The 18662-nt window shown below is 43.4% G+C and overlaps 1 protein-coding gene across 3 annotated transcripts in view; it reads left to right on the forward strand.

Moving 5' to 3' along the window:
• Positions 1-18662, forward strand: part of Lrrc8c (leucine rich repeat containing 8 family, member C) — a 93674-nt gene that overhangs the window by 23307 nt on the left and 51705 nt on the right. For 2 of the 3 annotated variants that reach the window (XM_017320573.1, NM_133897.2), the window contains one exon: positions 1549-1619. The exons of the other annotated variant lie outside the window; for it this stretch is intronic. The gene's annotated coding sequence lies outside the window, so the exon portion shown is untranslated. The remainder of the gene's footprint in view (positions 1-1548; positions 1620-18662) is intronic. 3 annotated transcript variants of the gene reach the window in all.

Here is an 18662-nt window from a genome sequence, read left to right on the forward strand (position 1 = left end):
ATGATTTAAATGTCACACCAGCGGGTCTAACCACCCGTATTCTATGGAGCGTGGCTTGGCCCTTGCTGCTGTTGTGCGCCTGACAGTTTCAGATGTGTATGCAGTGTGTTAGGATTATACTCACCTCACTACCCACTGCTAGCCCCCTTCCTTACCTGTGAGCACCTTCTTCTTACCTATCCCCTACTAGCCTCACTCCCACCTCCAGTAACCATTACCATAGCTCCTTGCAAAGGGATGGAGCATGGACACCTCCTCCATCCATGATGGGTTAAAAGGTATAGTCTTGTGCAGGTGTTCTTAGCTGCTCTGTGTGTGTATGTGTGTGTGTGTGTGTGTGTACAGGTAAATGCGCACAAGCATGTGTGCTTGCAATGGCAATGTGATATCTGGATGGCAGTATTTCATGACACTGCCACATCCTCCATCTTTTACATTCTTCCTGTCCCATCCTCTCTCATGTTCCTTGAGCCTTGAGGGACGATGGTGCAGATTTAGGCTCTATATCATTTAGGATTTAGGATAAAGCATTCATCAGTCACGTGTTCTCAGCATTAACTGCCACCCTGTAAAATGGAGCAAGAGAGCGACACACGTCTGAGAATACACATAAGTAGTTGCAAGGCAGTCTGGCAGTGTGGTGTCCTTTCAGGGAAACAGTGGTAATGTGTTCTCCACTCATGGACCCTTTGTTCCTAGAGATTTCCTCAGTTGGTATCATTGTTGGTTTGAGCTATGGAAGCCTCTTGAAAGTTTTGGATCATGCTCCACAGGTACCCAGTGCTGAGTAGGAACCAAGACACAGAGCCTGGAGAACCTAGATTGTTCATCTGGGGCCTCTGGGGTGAAGATGCTCATGTTTTTTTTTGTTTGTTTGTTTGTTTGTTTTTTGTTTTTTGATTTTTGTTTTTTGTTTTTTGAGACAGGGTTTCTCTGTATAGCCCTGGCTGTCCTGGAACTCCCTGTAGACCAGGCTGGCCTCAAACTCAGAAATCTGCCTGCCTCTGCCTCCCAAGTGCTGGCCTCGAAGTCAGAAATTCACTGCCTCTGCCTCCCAAGTGCTGGCCTCGAAGTCAGAAATTCACTGCCTCTGCCTCCCAAGTGCTTGGATTAAAGGCGTGTGCCACCACGCCCAGCTGCTCATAGGGTTTTGATGGGTACATATGGATTCGAGATGTATGATTTGAAGACACTCGACTCATCTTGAGACATAGGAGACATCACACAATGCAAATGTTCTAAAGAAGACACAACAGTTGGAGAGTTCTTACAGGCACTTTCCATGAACAGCAGGTAGAGTGTACCAAAAGATCCCGAGATAGAAGCTGAGCTTTTCTATCTATTTAGCTTTTTAAAATAATCAGAGTTGTTACATTTATTGCCAGTACTTTTTCCTAATTGTGCATAATTTAAAGAAGTTAAAAGCCATCCTGTAGAGTCCTATTGCAAGCCTAGATCTTCTTGGCAATAAAGCTTACACTGCAACTGCTACAGAACATACTGTGCAAAATGGAGTCAAGATGACTTATATTTATTTTTGTGTTTTAGATTAATGTGGCTGCTTATGACTAAGGATTCTGGGACCACAGATGTTCAGAGAAGTAACATATACATATAAGGTAATAACAGGATTATTTTTAATTAATTTCACTGTCGTTCTAAGGGCTTTTTACCAGTCTTCACTCACAAAGCAACTGTATCCCGCTCATAAAGAGCAGAATTTGCACAAATCATCTTTGAGTTCTGGATTAAATGCTATGATGTAATGTTGGTACTGTAAGCATGTCATGTCTTTGCTATAGTGTGTCTAACTGTGATAGTGACCTCAATAAGCAAGAACCACTATTGTTTGGAAGTTACTTACTTTGATCACAATTTGCTTCTGCAAAATTTGGTATGAACTACTTTTTAATACCAGAGAAAAAATTAGACCCAAATGGAACAATGCATAATGGCCTTTACTATATAAGAATATCCGTAAATTAGTATTAGCTCTTTGTTTGGTTTGGTTTGGGTTTTTGTTTGTTTTGTTTCATTGAGTCCTATGTATCCCAGGCTGGCTGAGAACACTGTAGTTAAGGACTGTTGCAGGAGATATTTAAAAAAAAAAATAGAACCATCATGTTCCTGAGATTGCCCCTGCTATCAGCCCTGGTGGTCTGGCCACACAGCTTGCTAAGTTCCCACTGGTGGGTCACTACCAAGCCAAAACCATCCTTCAAAATCCCCCACAACATTTGTGGTGCACATCTGACAAACCCATGCTTTGCCACTGTACCTTTCTCTCTTTAACCCAGAGGAGCCACAGCATGAAAGAAAACACAACACAAACTTACTTCTGAAACAATGGTAACTCAATCTCTGGAAGCAACAACTAAAACCTAATCTTGTAAGCCTTATTAAAATCCGATTCCTCTGGTGGCAAATCCTTGTGGATCTGCCATGATACTGGGAGACTCTAGCAACTACATCTTACCCCTCTGCTGTCCCCATTCCAAAAGGACCTAACTCTTTCCTGCTTCCTCTTTTCTACTGTCCAACACGGAAGTCCTGCCTACTTGCCCAGTGATTGGCTTCCTTATTCATTAGAGGATTGGTTTACCTGATTATGCGACTCCCTGGAAGGGCAGAATTAACATAAAAATACAAGCAGCACAGAGCCGTCCATAACAAAGGGTGACCTTGAACTTCTGATCTTCCTGTCTCCACCTTCCTAACACTGGGATTGTAGGTTTGGGGAGCCACAGCCAGTCTGTGCAGTGCTGGCATGGATGGACCCCAGGGCTTCATGAATGCTAGGTAAGCACTTGACCAACTGAGATTCACCCTGAAGAATATTTTAGAAGTCAAAGCAAAAAATATCTGGGGGGAGGCAATAAGGTGTGTCACTGGTACCCGGAGCAGGTAAGTCCCTAGAAGCCCCTTGGGAATAGGGTATACCTGTGGTGTCTTTACATTCCCTCGACTACATATTTTTTATTGATACAATGCTCTCCAAAAGCCCCCACTGGCAACATCCAGGTGGGAGCATCGTCATAGGGGGAAAGCATCAAGCCAGAGAACAGAGGCATTCCTTGATGGCCTCGGTCTCTCAGCTGTTTGGTTTAACCAGCATCTCGGGTAAGAGATTCATCTGAGCCTCCAGATCCGTTTGCGTTAAGGCTTTGAGTTTCCATCAGACCTCTTCCTGTTGACATTCTCACTGAATGAGAATAATTTGTGCGACATCGCACGCAATGTTAAGGATGGCATCTAGGGACAGTCGAAGACTCTGATAAATTAATTAATCTATTTGGGTGTGTTTGCTTGGAAACCTGGAAAGAAGCCTGTTTTGAGATACATTTTGTTTTTAGTGTGTAATCCGAAAGGACGAGAGAACTCTTCACCTCGTGAATGTTTTCAGATAGTCTTTCTGCTTATCTCAACATTTCCCTCTCTGTGGCATTTTACTTAGAAGCGGCGAGGGAGGCGGGATGAACACAATTTAAAAATCCATGTCCTTAGTCTAAGAAGGACTCTTCTAAGTGCTGTCTCTGTTTTAATATTAGGCTCATGTATGGGCAAGGCTGAACAAGTCCTCCTTTTACTTCCTAAAATGAAGCAATAGATTTAAAAACTGAACCTGTGTGTTGTTACTTCTTGTACTGAGTGATAATGACAAATATTTAATGTTAATATGCTATGGGCTGTCTGCTAACCAGACAAAAGACTCATCTGAGTCCTGAATGAAGCAGAGGCCGCTTTTAAGTCCTGTGATGTTATTAAGGACCTAAGGCTAGAGAGCTAAAAGACTGAAGCTCAGAGTTAGAAACCAGGTAGAATATAAGCAAAACATGTATGATGTTGTCGGCTCATAGGGAATGAGATTAGTTAGAGCCCCCAGCTTTTAACTAGCCCTGCAGTAGACAATGCCCAGGGTGCTGATAGAGGACCATACGGGTCAATAAGACCCAGTCATGCTCTGTGCTTATACAAAATGTCACAGTGAACTCATATCACACAATTACTATACGTTCATGTGAAGTTGGGCTGAATTAACAGTGGGAAGAGAGAGAGAGCTGCCTCCTTGCTCATGAATTCCACCGAGAATGACCAGGAAGAAGTGCAGTGTTGTCTATAGAATGTCACTTTCCCAGCACTGTAAAGTGGCTCACAGATGACATTCAGGACCCTGGACTTCCCCTGAAAAACCCCAGGCAGGATAGTTAACTGAAATCTCAACTTCTCCCATACACGTAGGCTTGTAGGACTTTGAGTCTTGGCATAGCAAGGAGTTAAATAATGCAGCTTTCGTGAGTGTCTACCTTCTTGGTACACTGAAAACCTTAGTTTGTATTCTAGGGTTCTCCTTTATACATAGCAGGGGACCTTGGTTAAATAAGATCAACAATATTATCTTCCATTAATCAAACAAACACAGACCCCATCATAACTTTTCTGTTCAAAGCATTATCCATGTTCAGAGAATATCTGATGGATCTAAACCATAGGCTCGCATGTACAGTTTCATGTCATATAAACCTTTACTGCCCAGACAATTAGGTCAGGAGCTGGGAGTACCCGAATAAGGCTCTTATTCTCTGCCCTTACAGTTTGCAGTGTGGGAGGAGAGATAGATGAGACTATATATAAATAGCCCAAGCAGTGAAGGAGTATCCACAGTAGGTAGGAAGTGTTGATCTTGGATTGTATATGAAAACAGTCAGCCACAGGCTCTCAAAATAGGGTACTGTAGCTATGGCCTGAGTACCCTTCAGTATTATTCCAGCAGAATGCTTTTCTCCAAAGCTGAGTTCATGGCGCGTCTATCAGTCCTGCTGTAATGTAAAGAAAAATAGAAGCTGAAGATGTGATATTAAAATAGGGGCCTGGCCAGGCATGGTGGCGTTTGCCTTTAATCCCAGCCCTTGGGAGGCCAAGTTAGGGATCTTTATGACTTCAAAGTCAATCCCATCTACATAGCAAAGTTCCAGGCCAACCAGACTACATAGTGACACCCTGTGTCAAAAATTAAATAAATAAATACAGGACTGAGGGTGTTGCTCAGTGGTACAGTATGTGCGTAACACATTCAAGGACCTGTTCAATGCTCAGCTGTATCGATCAACCAATCAGATACTCGATCGTGGCATACTGAAACCATTCTATGTAAGCAAATTCAACGTTTGTTAGAGCAGCACACAGCTCAGTTTTCCTGTAAGACCTTCAGATGTGTTATTTTACTTTTATTTAAGATGCTTCTAGGAAAATAGATCCAAACCCAGGGTCCTACTCCTGTGTTTGCTTGATACACAGAAGCTAAAACTATTGATCTTGCTTTAACAAAGCTTCCTCTATCTATAAAGGAAAACCCTGGAACACAAACTAAAATAAAATACCCCATGGTTAGGACCTATGCCAGACTCTAGTCTAACTCACTTAGAAGTGTGTGAGAGACCCCCACACCTGCATGGGATTTCCCCCCAGAATTTCCAGTAAATCCTGCAATTCTAGCTCATCCAGTGTTCTAAGCAATAGATTCCCCATGGGGCAGTTCCTAACTGCATACTTACACAGATGTACTCAAACATGAAGCACTGTTTATGTTTCAGAAGTGGCCCCCAAAGGTTCCCGAGGGCTCCTAGCAGGACCCCAGGGACCTTTCTATATAGTATACAGTACCCATTTTTCATTTTGTCATGGGATAACCAACCCACAGGCTTGTCCTAGATCCCACTGGGAGTTTTGTTTTATTTTTGTCTTGAGAAAAGTGTCTCACTATGTAGCACTGACCTACCAGTCCTCATACTCACAAAGCATTTTGTATTCGGTATTGGAATGTACACATGCTTGCCCTCAGCCTCTGAGTGCTGGGATTAAAGGCATGGAGTGCCACCCCTGGTTAATTTTCTTAATGACTGCCAGTCTAACCAGGGTAAGACAGACTCTCACTGCAGCATTAAAGTGTATTTCTCTGCTTCTGTGTAGAACTGAGCATCATGATTGTTATCTATGGTCCATCTCTGGGGAACTGTCCATTTCATTAGTCCGTGTATTGACCTGATTATTTGATTTCTTGTTTAGCGTATATATTGTATATTCTAGATATTAATCCCCTGTCAGATGTACAAGAAGATTGTTTTCTCGTTCTGTAGACTGCTTCTTTGCGGATTAGTTGTTTCTTTGGTCTGATGAGGTCCCGTTTGTCGATCGTTGGCCCTGTTTCACAGCACCTGGAGTCCTGTTGTTACTATGCCTGTAACTTGATATACTTTTCCCATCACAGTATTTCAATCTTGTTTATAATCTGTTATGCATTCATTTAGCCAGTCCTTTTTGAACTTTTCATTTGACAAAATAGAATCCTGATAACATACACTGCACTGAAGTGTCTTGCATTTGCACACACTGGAGTGTACACACACACTACCAAGCCTTTGACTCATCTATTAGCCTCCCATATTCCTTTGCTTACCTTCACTCCTGTGACACTTCGATATATAGTCTCTTTCTACTTCTTTATTCAGTTCTCCTTATTCAGAAGGAACACAGGCCATAGGCAGATGCTGTCCTAAATAGTTGGGACAAAAATACCTTCCAAATCAAGCAAAAGAAATTCCTGCTTTGGTGGGACTTAAAATGGGCAGAGACAGGAAAAGAAACACATATGCAGTTAAAATCTGTAGCATATTCAACTGGTGTGGAAGACAAAAGGAAGTGTGCACCGTGGGGTAAACGTTAAATCAGCTTTGAAGTGTCACTGTCCAGACAAGAGGTGCAGATGGGGTCAAAGGTGGTTGATATCTGAATCAGACTTAAAAAGCCCCAAAGAAGGTGAAAAGTGTACTGTTGCCAGGAAGAGGAGAATTCTGAGCAGAGGTGTTGAAGGTCCTGAGTTGGGGGTAGATGTGGAATGTTCTAGAGATGTCTAGAAGGGCCAGTGAGGCTACAGCAAATAGAATGAGCAGGACAGAGCTGATTAGCTAAAGGCAGGAGTGTAGAAGTTTTGTACAGGTTTTGGCCTTTTCCCTGGATGAGATGGAGAACTGTTGGAAGAGTTGGCTCCTAGGAGGAGGCCAGTATTTTAAGAGTTTCTTTCGAGCTGCACAGTGGAGACCATTCTATGGTAGAACCATGGAAATCAACTAAAGGTTCCTGTGGTCATCCAGTTGTGCTGTGGTCATGACGTGGATCACGGTAATGGTAGAGATTGGTCAGAAATAGAGGCTGGAGTTGTATACCAGCGGTAGAGGGCATATCTGGCGCTTACAGGGCCCTGGGATTTATTTCCAAAGGTGGAAATAGTGGGGAAGGGGTGGTAAATAAATGGCTGGAATGGATAGATAGATAGATAGATAGATAGATAGATAGATAGATAGATAGATAGATAGATAGATAGTTTCTTCTTCAAAATAAGAGCCCTCCACACTCTGGTGAAGAAGCCAACCATGGCTGCTTACAGCATTCGGTCCCTTTATGTCACCCAAGAAGGACTCGGGCAGTATCTCCTTGAAAGAGGATCAAAAAAAATGTGAACCTGCTCCCATGTCACCTACCACAACCCTGAAGTTGTGACACCCCTGTTCTGCTGTGCCTGTTCATTACTGGCCATGTACCTTTAGGGACTGTGACCTAAACTATTACTGAGAAAGAACCATTGCTCAGTGAAGTTCATTCCAGGGTGGGCTTTGGAAGGCCATGAGGTCAGCAGTGGAGCCATGAAGTGACCGTGCCACTGCTAGTCGCACTGTAAAGGAGCCCGTGCATCAGAAAGCCCAGCCCTGTTCCCTCTTCTCATCTCAAAACTAAGTCCACCTACTCTAAATTCCAAGAGTCAAGCAAATATTTCTTATATTCATCTTTCATAAATATTTACTTATTTCTATTTTATGTGTGAGTGTATGCATGTATGTCTGTGTACCACATTGATGTCCACAAAGGCAAGAAGAGGGTATCAGAGACTCTGGAACTGGAGCTACATACAGTAAGACTATCTGTGGGACTGGGAACCAAACTTGGTCCTTTACAAGTAAAGCAGTGCTCGCAATGGCTGAGCTGTCTCTGCAGCCCTTCTGCTGTGCATTTCTGACAGCCACAACTAAGGGGATTTCCAGACGTGTATACACTTATTTTCACTCATTCATGCACCAGTTATCTAGTGAGTGCATGTACATGCCAGAAACTGTTCTGGGAAGTGAGGAAGGAGTGAAGGCTAGGCCATGGTTCCTAAGGAGTTTACCTTGCATCGAGGATGCAGACCAAACACAAGTGAAAAACACAGATGCACAACACAAGGAGTGAAGATAACACCATGAAGAGAGTATGACAGTGAAAGGACTCAGAGTGTTGGTATAGTGTAGGCTTGTGCAAGAGTTAATCTGTGTGTGTGTGTGTGTGTGTGTGAGAGAGAGAGAGAGAGAGAGAGAGAGAGAGAGTGAGAGAGAGAGAGAGAAGTCCTGTGCAAGTGTGTGATAGTGTAGTGTTGTGTAAGAATTAGTGTGTGTGTGTGATAGTGTAGTGCTGTGCAAGAATTAGTGTGTGTGTGTGAGAGAGAGAAAGAGACATAGTGTAGTGCTGTGCAAGAATTAGTGTGTATGTATGTGTGAGAGAGAGACATAGTAAACTGCTGTGCAAGAGTTAGTGTGTGTGTGTTTGATAGTGTAGTGATGTGCAAGAGTTAGTGTGTTTGTGCATCATGAGAGAGAAAGAGAGAGAGAGAAAGAGACATATGTAGTGCTGTGCAAGAGTTACTCTGTGTGTGTGTGTTTGATAGTATACTTCTGTGCATGAGTCACTGTGTGTGTGGGATAGTACTGCTGTGCAAGACTTAGTGATTGTGGGTGCACTGGATAGTTTACTGCTGTGCAAGAGTTAGTATGTGTGTGGGGGGTGTGCGTGTTGTAGTACACTACTGTGCAAGAGTTAGTTGTGTGTGTGATAGTGTACGTATGTGCAAAATTTAGTGTATGGGTGTATGGGATAGTGTACTGCAAGTGTTTGTGTCGGGATGTATGCGCATGCATATATATGGCATATGTACATTTTCTTGTGGTTTGTGCATGCGTATGCATGTGAGACCCAGATGCTGATGCCGCCTCTCTCCCATGATTGCTCTTTATTCTTTGATACAGGTCTCTCACTGAGCATGGAACTCACTGATTCAGCTCCACTGGCTGGCCAACAAGCCCCAGAGAGTCCATCTATTTTCAACTCCCCCATGTATACCATGCCTGGCTCATATATGGATGCTGAGAGTTGAAACTCAGGTCCAAGAACTTTACCCAATGGGCCATCCCCCCAGCTCCTGGTATTAATATTCTCAAAGGGCAACCCAAGAAAACATCTCCAAATGTGGAATTCGTGCAAAGGAAGGAAGCTCCATATCTGGAGCAAAATGTTCTTTGTTTCAGGAAGTCCTTAGACAGCTTTCCTGTCTGCATGTGCTCTAAGTGGTTTGCTTTATCCTGTCCCCTGGTAACACCTCATATGCCCCCAACACTCCTGAGTTTGTTCCTCTAGCTGAGAGTTTCCACCTCCAGTCTGCCATATCCAGCTGCTTATGAAAGTCATCTTCTTGGACACCTAGCACGATTTTCTGTAGCTCTGCAAACACACTTTCCCTACAGTCTAAGGCCTCTGTTCGTCAGGGATGACGCCACTCCTTCCGGTTTTAAAGAAATGAGTAAGAATCTTGGACTTGTCTTGATGTCTCTAAACTCCATAACAAACCCATCAGCTAGATCGTGAGTTATGAATGTTGGTAAATTTTAAAGAGGGAACTGTGGAGCACATAGAGGGGCCTGCATGGAAATATTTGGTAGAATAATGAAAGCCAGAGCTAAGGGTGTGTGAGCATCCTGGTGATGCGACCTCTCCTAAAGGAGCTATGGCTCTGGAGAGCTCCTCTCTGTGTCTGTATTGGCCAGGGTTCTCTAGAGTCACAGAACATATGAAATGTCCTTCTATATTGAGGGAATTTATTATAATGACTTCCAGTCTGCAGTCCAACTCCCCAACAATGGGCAGCTGTGAATTGGAAGTCCAAGAATCTACGACTTGCTCAGTTCCACAAGGCTAGTTGTTAAAGCTGGTCTTCTATAGAAATAGATTCCAACAGAGGCGCTGGCAAGTAAGTGCAAGCAGGTGAAGAAGAGCCATTCTTCCTTCTTCCAATGTCCTCATGCAGTTCTTCAGCAGAAGGTGTGGCCAAGATTAAAGATGTGTACCACCAGGCCTGGGATCTGGGACTTGTTTGTACCAGGCTGACCTTGAACTAGTCTCCTGGGGTTAAAGGTGTGTACTACCTTGCCTGGGCCTAAGCTTTTCATGGCCACTATGCTTCAAGATCTCCATGCCAAGATCCAGGTCAGAAACTTTTGTCTTCCAGTCTCAAGATCTGGATCACAGGTGAGCCCACCAATTCTGGATTGTAGTTCATTTCAGATGTAGTCAAGTTGACAACCAGGAATAGCTACTACAGTGTCTGAGGGTCTTTCCACCACACTCATTGTAGGATGAAAGCTGCCACTCATGCTTTAGGAAGAGCTTTCCATACTCATGGAATAGTATACATAAAATATACCTCAAAGGCTTTCAACCCGGGAAATATTTTGAGATGAGCAGGGGAACCAGAAATAGTCATTGTATTTTATTTTTAAATTGGACATTGAAACTAGTCATAGAAAGCCAACGCTTTTTGTGACTGTATCTGCAATTAGAGGAAATACACCTTTTCAGGAGTTAAAACTATCACTGTCATAGTTATAAAAAGGTTTGCCATATATATTAGCCCATTCAGAAATCCATCTTGTGCGTTTGTTTGGTATTTGTATTTATTTGTTCTGTAATTAAACAGAACATTTGACTGACAGAGGAGGGAAGGGAGATCCTGGTAATCTTCTTGGGGCAAGAGATGGTTAATGAGTAGCCTAACTTAATTGATTTGAACAAGAACAATGAGGGGGAAGTAAGTAGTCAGTGTCCTTGTATTTTAATTCGGTGTAAGTTTCCCAGTATTCAATTCTCGGTACAGAAGGTACTTGCTGTTTTGCCATGCTGAGTTCCTGGAATCACATCCAGATACCCCTAAATTAGGAGATTGGAACAGGGCAGGGTTTGGGAACTGTGTTCTCCGCCCAAGGGTTTAGCCTCAAACAGAAGCAAGTATAACCAAGAGTGTAATGAGTTGATAGAAGTGATTCCGGGGCTCTGTAAAACTCTGTTTTTCTAGCTTTTCATGAGTGATGGGTAGGTTCCACATTAGTGGCTGCATGGAAAAAGCAGTGTCCCTTGAGCCTCCTCAAAGCTCTCTTTCCTTAGTCTGTATCTTCCTTTGCCAGAGCCATGGACTATGTGTTCAACTCACAAACACAATTACCATGAATACAATCCAGAGATATCTAGCTTCCCGAATGGATGCCTTTGTCAGTGGGTACCAAGGCTGGATGTCCCATGGAGATTGTGATGTGGGATGAGCCCAGATGTTGGAGTCTGACAGATTGGAGTTGGAGCTTTTGCTCTGTCTTTCACAGACTTTGTAACATTGGGGATGCCATTTAACTTGGATGTAGGTTTCATCTTCTATAAAGCCTACCTGATAGACTTACTGCAGAGCAAAAGATAATACTGTGCTGGGAACAGCATACAATGACAGGGACTGCCTGCAGTAGGCCAGGATGGAGACATTTCAGAAACCCACAGCAGCTCTTTGTAAAAAATGATCATTCCCATTTTTTCCTAACCTTAGCCCTGGACAACAGCTGTATAGATTTCATTTGTGCATGACTGCTTTCAGTTGGCCTTGGTGTGCATAATTATTCTATTATATCTGTCTTTCTTACTTCTTTCTCCTTCTGCTCTGGCAAATTCTGTGAAACTAGATGTTCCTTGATGTAATGATTCTTAAACAATTTAAGATTGAGGCATGGGGCACAGCACAGCACAGCACAGTCCTAATGGTCCACGTGCATGCTGTGTGTTCTCATCTTGGAAACAGTGTAATAACTGCACAATAGGAGTTCCAGATTAATGCTTGACTTGCAAGGAAAATTTGAAGAAATTATTAGAAAATGAAATAAAGCCAACATTGGGACCCCAAGAAAGAAAGAAAAACTATTGAAGTTATGAAATAAGTTTTGCACAGCATTTGAGAGTAGTTCTTGGATAACAAGTATAAAATATGAAAAATTTTATATTGGTAAAACTAAGTCAAAACACTGGGACGCTTAGGAGAGTCATAGTGTGCAATGTGCAGAAGCAGAAAGCTAGCGGAACTATTGAGTTAAGGGTTAACTTGATTCTTTCTGGCCACTGCCTGGCACCTTTGCCCATGCCATTTATCATTAGAGCTTCACAAGAAAATGCGTTAGCTGGCCTTGGGGCTCTGAGCTCTGAAGTATAGTAAGTCAAAGTTAAAGTTTGAATAATAAGTTTGTAATTACTATTATTTTGGCTATAGGCCTGGGAATAGGGAAGCTTGAAACTTTGGGGAACAATTTTAATTCTTGAATCTTTGTGGGATGTTGGTTATTCTTTTGAATTTGATTTGGCAATGATTGTGCAATGTCTTTTTTTCTACCTGATTTTGGATTGTCAATAAAAGACTGGGGGCAAGAAAAAAGTGAGCGAGCATGAGAAGAGAATGTGAAGAGTGAGTGAGGAGAGAATGTGAGGTGTGTATGGAGAGTGTGTGTGTGAGTGAAAGAAGAGTGCATGTGGTGTGTGTGTGAGGTATGTGTGAAAAGTGTGTGTGAGAGTGAAAGGGGAACTCACTGAGGTGTGTATGAGTGTGGGAGTACACACTCATACACACCTCAGTGAAAAGAAAAGTACACAGGAGAATGCAGAGCGTGAGCAGCTTCAGGCTTCGAGCGAATGAGTGAGAAAGAGAGTAGAGAATGAGAGAGAAGAGAGAGCAACTTTAAGCCTTGAAAAGTTGCCTGTCAGCTTGTACCCCCCAAAAGTAGTCTGTGTATATTTATTATGCACCTTCCACATATCCCTGCTTCCAGTCGAGAACTCCGATCCTGTGTTGAGGCTGGACCCCGACAATACTGTGCTTAATGCCTGCCACCTAGCAGGCACAAGAGAATTGTCTGTTGTTAGACCTGAGATTCTCACTTAGCAAAATGAGAGATCTGATTCAAAGTTTTTGTTTTGTTTTGTTATTATTAACTTTCTTACGGTAGCCACAATAACTCACCAACAGATGAATATATCAATTTTTTAACTAGTTTAATTGGGGGTGCTGACGAGGCTCAGATAAGAGGAACCTACAGGAGCAGGGACAATTTAGCAGTGGCCACACCACTGAAGAAAATGTCTCTCTCCTCTAGAAACAATCCTGCCCATAGCTCCTCAGGGAGGGGTGGGCCCTGGCGACCCCCTCAAATGTGTCACTTTTAAAATACCTGTCATGGAATACTTTTTGGCTTTCAAAATGAAGTGAAATCTTCATTATGTGATGGCACCAATTAACCCTGGAAACATTATGTGAAGAGAAGCGGGCGAGTCACACAGTGATAAATACTTCATGACTCCAGTTGCATGGCACATCTACAGCAGCCAGATTCCCCGCATTAGAGAGCGTGTTGGTGGTTTTGAGAAGGAAAGGGGACAAATGGGAGTTACTGGCCTTGGTGTCTTAGTTATTGCTGTGAGAAGACATTGTGACCGACCAAGGCAACTTACAAAAGACAGTGTCTATTTGGGGCTTGTGGTTTCAGAGTGTGAGTCTGTGGCAGGGAGCATGGCAGCAGGCAGTAAACAGGGTGCTGGAACCACAGTTGAGAACTCACATCCGGATCCATGAACACGAAGAAGCAAGGAGAGTGTGGGAGTGAATGAGTCTTTTAAAATCTTAAATCCCACCCCCAGTGACACACCTCTTCCCACAAAGCCACACCCCCTAACCCTTTCCAAACAGTCTCACCAACTGAGGACCCAGTGTGCAAACACAAGAGCCTCCGGGGGCTGTTCTCAATCAAACCACAAATGGGTAGAACGTTTCAGGTAGCAAGATAAATGCATTCTCGGAACCTGGTCATAGAACTTTGCAGCTGCGGTCAGCAAAATCACACTGCGCAGCTAAACACTTGCTGAGAAGGGAGCTCTTATATGAAGTTTTCTTACCACAATGACAATTTTTTTTTCAAATTGTGAACTCCCTAGCATACTTACCAAATCTAATTGTCTTCTCTACTGCCAAATATTAAGTCCCTTCTGCTCACTGCACTTAGCACATACCGTAATTCTCTCTCACACGCTTCCTAACACTTACAGAGGAAAAGAACTATTCTCTTCCACCTTTTAAGGATAAAGAAGCAAGTGGATTAACTAGCCCACTCACCTGGCTTACAAGGGTCAGAGGCAGGATTCTGACCCCAGTACTTCCACTTGAGGGTCTTCCTGCCACCCAGTTTGATTCTAGGGTCTTACCTGACTAACTCTGGAGCTGAGAGTGTTCATTCTATTATAGAGTAAATTTTCAGCATGTCCATGGGTTTGTTTGCCAGAACTAATAACAACAACAACAACAACAATAATAATAATAATAGCAATAATAATAATGTGGAACTATAGCAGCGTGATTATTATCAAGGTCTGCATACTGCCTTACTAACGGGGGGGGGGGGGCGGGGGGGCATTATTGCCCCTACAAAGGCATAAAATCCGACCTGGTACATATAACCTCAAATGGTGTTTGCCTTGGTTGCTTTTCTGTTGCTGGGATTAAACACCATAGCCAGGGCAACTTAGGGAAAAGAGAGTTCACTTGGGCTCCCTGTTCCAGAGGAATGAGTCCATTATGGCAGCAATGTAGCAGCATGCTAGAAGCACAAACCAGAGAGAGCAAACTGCAAGCCAGGTGATACTTGCAAAGCACAGCCCTAGGGACAGCTAGGCCACGCCTCCCGAGCCTTCCCAAACAGTGCCACTAACGGGAGACCAAATGTTCCAATACCCAAGACTGTGGAAAACATTTCTTCAACAACAAGGTTTCTGGCCTTCAGGTTTGTTTTCTTTTTCTTTTTTTTTCCTTAATTAAACCAATGCTTTAGAATAAGTGGATATCTGGGGAGATGTGAGTTGTGAGTAGAGTTAATACTTGACTCTTCGTTTTGAAAACTGGCCAAGATTTTAAAGGACATCTCACTCGATCCCAGCAAGCCTTTGTGAGGTACTGAGTTGGCAGTGCGTCAGTACGGTCTTCACTGCCAGGCTTCCAGCCCTTGGGTATTCTCTGTTTGATCAGTGTATATGGGTTTTTTGCATGTTGCCATGGTAAAGCTCACTCCGTGATGTGAGAGACCTTCCTGCTGAGGAAGGGTTTGTGAATGTTAGAGCCTGCACTCTCATTTCCACATTTTTTTCTTGGTGTTACCAGGGCAACCCAAATAATTTCATTTTCTCTTTGAAGTTGGTGCCTGTAAGGCTGGTCCACTTTGTACTGACTCATTTATTCTCTTACAAGATTTTTCTCCAGTTTAATCAGATGCTTCCCCTATGCAGATGTCCTCTGCTCTCCTGCAGTCATCAGGCTGGTCACTGTTGGTATAGTTGCTTAAATGTTGGAGGAGGTTACACATCTCATTGCTGGTTACAAAACAGCTACAGGCCTTCTCACCAGGTTAAGCCATGGTGGAGAAAAGTAGTGAATCTATAGAAGCGTATTGAGGCATCGCCCACCCAGATCTATTTGGTTCTTGGGACTTGGATTGCAAGTTGCAAGAGTTTCATCAGAGATGGGCTGTAGCTTGGTGGATGCTGTGCAGCCTAGTGTGCACTGAGTGCTGGGATCACAGCTCGACATAAAACTGGACATACTGGTACATACCTGTAATATTGGTACTCCACACAGGCAGACACAGGAAGGTCAGAGGCTCAGGTCATCCTCAGCTACGTAGCTAGAGGCCAGCCTGTGCTATGTGAAACCCTGCCTCAAAAACAAAATCACTTAAGTTTATATGGCAAGAAACTTTTAGAAATAGATCTGAATCTGAGTCTATTCCAATTCTAAGCCTCAACTGTGAAATCCCCCCAGTTGTGAAACCCCTCAGTTGTGCAAACCCCCAGCTGTGAGAACCCCCCCCCCAGCTGTAAAAACCCCCAGTTGTGAAACCCTGACACAAGCTTGTTTCTACCTCATTTCCTCATTCCCTGGCGATCACATATTTGGTTTTATTTTTTTCAATTCTTGGATTTTCATTTTCGTTTTGAGACAATTTCATATATCCCAAGCTGCGCTCAAACACTCTACAGAGTTGAGTCTCTACTTGAACTGCCAACCCAGCTCCTTCAACCCCTGCTCTTCTAGTACTGGGATCCCAGGTATCCATCACACCTACTTCACGTGGATGTAGATCTCCTCCTTTCTGAAGAAAGACTCATCTCCCAAGAGCTGGTCTGGCTCAGGTAAATATGTGGGTTTGAATTGGTGTGAAGAGCTGAGACGCAAAATAAAGGGCCATATTTCTGCCCTGACTTCTTGTTTAGCTTTGATTCTCGGTGATGGGTAGTGTCAGGCATTTGGTGGTTTTAAAATGCTGCAAAGGGAGAGTGAGGAAGGAAAAGAGAAGAAGAGAAGTGACCGGCAACATGGATAAACCTGCAGAGCTTCCTAATAAAGAGAAACAAGCCAAGCACATAAAGAAAAACGTTGCCCATCCTCCCACATGAGAACCTTAAAAGCTTGGTCTATGGAGGAAGGGAGTTATCACAGTCCCTGGAAATTAGCAACAGTAGGGAGGATGGGAGATCTGGAGAAGCTAGGAAGCAGAACCAAGAAGTCTGGTAGAAGAATTTGGTCTTCTCTTTTGTAGCATGTCAAGATAACTAGTCTACAACAATTTACATGTCTCAATAACTATAGGAAGAAAGCTAAGAGGTTTGCTATGCCATAAAATTTGTTTATGCTATGCCAGCAATGTATCACAGTGGTAAAGCACTTGCCTAACATGCCCAAGGTCTTGGGTTCAAGCCCAAGTACCACCAAAAGTTCAAAAGTCTGAGGACCCGGAGCCCATGAGTATATACATGTCAGTTAAAGTTGTCTCTAAACAGATCTAAGGGATCATTGTCCTCAGACCAGAGAATAGATGTCCATGCAGTCCAGAAGTGAGTTCCTAGGTAGACATGGGCAGGCAGAGTGAGGAGATTAGGACAGATGAGTGCATCTGGACAGATGCAGGAGGCAGGGGTGGCCTTTGGCCTCCATCATTGTCACTTCTGCTGACTGACTCCTAAGACACCAAGGCATGTTTGCTGGTTGGGATGAGACTGTCGTGAACGCAATACCTAGCATGAGCAGCAGAGGTGCTGGGTGGAAGATGACCCAGTATAAAGTCAGTGTCGCTGGCACATCTGTAGGTTAGTGTCGGCACATCTGGAGGGCAAGTTGAACTCATTTAACAGACATTTGGAAGATGAAGCTGCTTGGTTTCTGCTGGGTCGCTGACTTTTAGTGATTGGGTCTTAGTGATTGTGTGTGTGTGTGTGTGTGTGTGTGTCTTAGTCTAAAATCTGTCATTTATTGTCCTCCTCTGGGACATCTCAGCCAGCTCAGTCCTGTCCTTGTTTCTGGAATAGACAATGCTAAATTTATCTTTTTTTCTTTTTTTTTTTTTTTTTTTTTTTTTGGTTTTTTTTTCAAGACAGGGTTTCTCTCTGTATAGCCGTGGCTGTCCTGGAACTCACTCTGTAGACCAGGCTGACCTCGAACTCAAAAATCCACCTGCCTCTGCCTCCCGAGTGTTGGGATTAAAGGCGTGTGTCACCACTGCCCGGCCACTAAATTTATCTTATTCAACAGAAACAGAAACAAAAATTCATACTGGCTCATAGAGAGCAACGTGAACCACCCAGAAAAGGCAGCTCTTCAACCCCAGTGGCTCAGGCACCTGTGTGCATATGAAGCATCATGGATGTGTCTCTCGCCTGTTGTATCTCCCACAACTCTAGTTAGATGTGGATGATTGTCCAGTTCGACTTTGCATCCCAGTGCAAGCTGCACAAGGACAGAGGTTGTCTTTCTCGCTCACTGCCTCCTCCACATAATGGGTTCAGTGTGTGACTGCCGGAAGTTAGGCTAGTACCTGTGTGAAACTGCCAGGTCTGTGGTCAGGGTCATTGTTGAGAATGGCGATGTCATCGATCTGCCCTTGAGGACCTTCTCATTCCAATATTCTCCATTGATAAATTGAGCCCCTGAGCCTCCAGGAAGGAAAGATGAAGTCAGTGAGACCCTGGGCTTTCTTCTCTCCCACTCAGTCTCCCTTCTTACCATAAGAATCATAGGCTACACATGCTTGCATCCAATGCCTATGCTATGAATGAACTGAACTGTCTTTCCACAGATTGCCATTTCTCCATCATTATTTACTTTGCTGTGACTTTTATACCCGTGTAATCATTTTTGGGCCCGTGAAGCAGTCATCTCTGTTAACTTTTGGGGATGGGTCATCTGAACAGAGGGAATAGAACAAATAAAAACAAACATGTCCACATGTTCCATCTACTGCCCTTTCTCTTGGCACTGGGCCTGTTTTCCACCACCCAGATCACCCGTTAAATTCCCCAGTTCCTCCTCAGAGCTCCAAAAGGTCTCTCATCTTTGAAGTAATCTTTTAATTTTAGAAGTAATCTTTTTTTCTTATGTCCTTTTTTTTTCTATGAAATTTTAGATT

The sequence above is a fragment of the Mus musculus genome, chromosome 5, assembly GCF_000001635.26.
Source record: "Mus musculus strain C57BL/6J chromosome 5, GRCm38.p6 C57BL/6J".
Lineage (NCBI taxonomy): Eukaryota > Metazoa > Chordata > Mammalia > Rodentia > Muridae > Mus > Mus musculus.